This window comes from Buceros rhinoceros, unplaced genomic scaffold (genome assembly GCF_000710305.1).
Source record: "Buceros rhinoceros silvestris isolate BGI_N320 unplaced genomic scaffold, ASM71030v1 scaffold38683, whole genome shotgun sequence".
NCBI classification, from domain to species: domain Eukaryota; kingdom Metazoa; phylum Chordata; class Aves; order Bucerotiformes; family Bucerotidae; genus Buceros; species Buceros rhinoceros.
Window position 1 is genome coordinate 1 of NW_010406024.1, and position 2941 is coordinate 2941.

Consider the following 2941-nt stretch of genomic DNA (forward strand, 5'->3'; position numbering starts at 1 on the left):
ATCTCCGTTCTGGGGGAATGCTGAGAAGGAAAAGGAGAACCAGGACCCACAGCTGAGAGGAAAAAATCCTTCTCATCTGTAACAGTGAAAACCAAGAATCCTCTGCTCTAAAGCAATAGAGGTGCTGGTTTTTCTGGAGGGCCCCTGGCACTGAGAGGTTACTGGCTCTACAGAAGATGTTTGCTGAAGCAGTATCGTTGAGTGCTTGAATTAATATTAGAGGACTCAAACGCCTGAGGGAGTAGTATCAAAAAATTGCCAGTGTCACACTGAAACGCTGAACGAGAGTCATGAATGGGAAGTTACACCTGATCCAGCCATCACTATCTTCTTAACATCCAGTTAATGATGAACTCCCTGCCTTGAGTCCATTCAGCTGATTGCGCACAAAACTGGGAATAAAAGTCTAACCTTTGGATTATTTTGCAGAGTCTAAAGAAGAAGCAATGATTGACGGAGATCTGATATACAGTGGTTTGATATAGTTTATCTTCAGATTTGTTTCTTTACGGTAGCAGTTATCAACGTGAAAGCCCTGAGTCTACAGTAGTAAATGTGATGCAAGCTCAGCAATAACTTTTCTGCTGTTACAACACGACCGCAGTCTGAAAACCAGAATAAGCGACTGACATCTGCACTATTTGCACAGCCTACTAGGGAGATTTAAACAAGCTAGAGAGGAAGGGTCAATAGTTACAGTCCTGAAAGCTTCTTTTTTTTCCAATCATCCTCTTATACGCTACCTTACATGGCTGCTTACACAAATTCTTAGGCAAACGAGCTCCCTCTGCCGTCTCTGATTGTGCACCCCTGGGTTTGGGGTATTCATCCACGTTATCAATCTCTATGGCACTCTGAAAGTGCCTGGGTGTACACACAGAGTTCGTTCCGCAGTTCCGTTTTTCATCCCACAATTAACCAGTATTCCACCATTGTTAGGGGCATGAATTCTTATGACCCAAAATTATTTTGTCATTTGTCATTTGTTATTTATACAGCATACGTGCTGTCTAATATTGTGGTGTTATGCTTACAACAAGCTACGCTATACCTAGGCAGTTACATAGCTTAGACAACTTCACCTAAGCTTGCCCGGAGAGAATCCCACTGGCTGCTTGCAGTGCAAGTCCTGTGATCATCTCCCAGAGCCTGCGATTCCTACTTCCAAATCATGCCGTCCTGGTATTTGATCACACAATGGCTCAAGCACAAATACTGCTATAGGAAGCACTTAAAAAAAAGCAAATCTAAAAAAAATCGTTACTAAATGCTGTAATACCCTCAACGTAAACAATGACAAACCTTTGATAATGGCTTCTTCTGCTCACAGTTGATGCCTCCAATATAGACCATATTTGGCATTACTGGATGTGGATACTCAAAAACAAAGTCATATCTCATCAGCCAAATTGATGCTTTGCTAAATAGTTCCAGCATTGTTACTTCTCTGTGAAGAAACTCAGAAGCTAAGTTCTCGTATTTTAAATAAAACAGATAGCAAAACCAATGCTCTGAAAGCCCAACCAGGAGGTTCTTCACACGCTCTGTAAATGTCATGTGATCTGTACTGGCCGTGAAAGTCCTCGGCACGTAAGAAAAAGGACTGGGACACTGGGCGGCTTCGTAGTCTAAGGTACATGGAAGACCACGCAGGAAGTACGCTGAAGGGAGAGAGAGATATTCAGCAAGAATTGGTCCACAGGGCAACACAGGGTCCGTAAATATGGCATCAAATTTGCTGTCCTGAAGGTACTCCATTAGTTGTTCATCATGTAAGAGATGCCGACAAGCGGAAGAGAACATCCCGGTCGCTTCTGATATATTGCTAAGTACAGTTGTAAACTTTTCTAGAAAGGGAGGGTTATCAAAACTTTTTTCACCGATGGAATGGTAGAGTCTATCCAGAAACTCCTGTGTGTAAGGCACGGAGTATGTCTTGACGGTGAAAGATTGTGAGCTTTTCATGAGCAAACTGGCATCAGGAATCACTGCAACAATTTCGTGTCCCCTCTCCCAGAGTTTCTCCAGAACTACGCGCATGCTCAGCCAGTGACTTCCATCCTGAGGCACAGCCAAGAGCTTCCCACCTTCTGCCAAACTCCAGAAAGAAAGAAGATGAACAAGCCCAGTGTACATCTGGTATCTCCACATAACTGCCACGGGGCTGTCAGCAGGAGAAGAAACAAACCGTTCCTTCTTACTTCTTCCAAGCAGCATATGAAAGCAAAAACTAGTTGTATCTCATTTATAACTCAATGGTCTTTAATCTTTACCTCTACAAAATGTTTACTAAGAGAGGTTGCTGGAGTTCAAAGATAACGGTTTTAAATGGTGATAAAAGCATTGATAAGAGAGCCTTCAAGAGCTCTAAAGCAAGAAGGATTTCCATGCATTTGAATTATCTTAAATAAGTCAGAATAATTAGCAGAGGTAGCAGTCGTTTGTAGGGTCAGGGTTGTTACAACTCAGTCACTGTGCACTTGGCTGTTCTCTGCTAGATTCAAGTCAGGAATCAACTTCTATGGCCCCTGAGCTTCTCCAGAGAGCTTGTAATACAAGAAGTGCGGTGCACTATTGACATAAAAGACCTAAACCTCCAACTTTCTCTCTTACACCTTTGCTCAGAAGTGTCCGGAGTTCACACAGAACGTACTACACAGTAAGCAGGAGCTGGCAGGCCAAGCAGTGGTGCCATCAAAGTTGGGTAACATATTAACCAAACACCTTTTTATATAAACAGTGATGGAGCAGAATATGCAGTTCTTGCTCAAGAGGGGCTGTAAGAGTTCATAGGTGAGTGGCTCGAGGCCAAACGTCTTTTTGAAAGCAATGATGCAGCAGAATATGCAGCCCTTGCTCAAGAGGGGCCATTAGAGTTCCTAGGTGAGAGGCTACAGGCCAAGCATTTTTGGAAGTTCTTAATGATAGATACTTTTCAAAA

The 2941-nt window shown here is 42.9% G+C and overlaps 1 pseudogene; it reads right to left on the minus strand.

The window, feature by feature from the left end:
* Positions 1–1281: 1281 nt before the first annotated feature.
* LOC104491504 lies at positions 1282–2151 on the minus strand (annotated as a pseudogene).
* Positions 2152–2941: the final 790 nt, after the last annotated feature.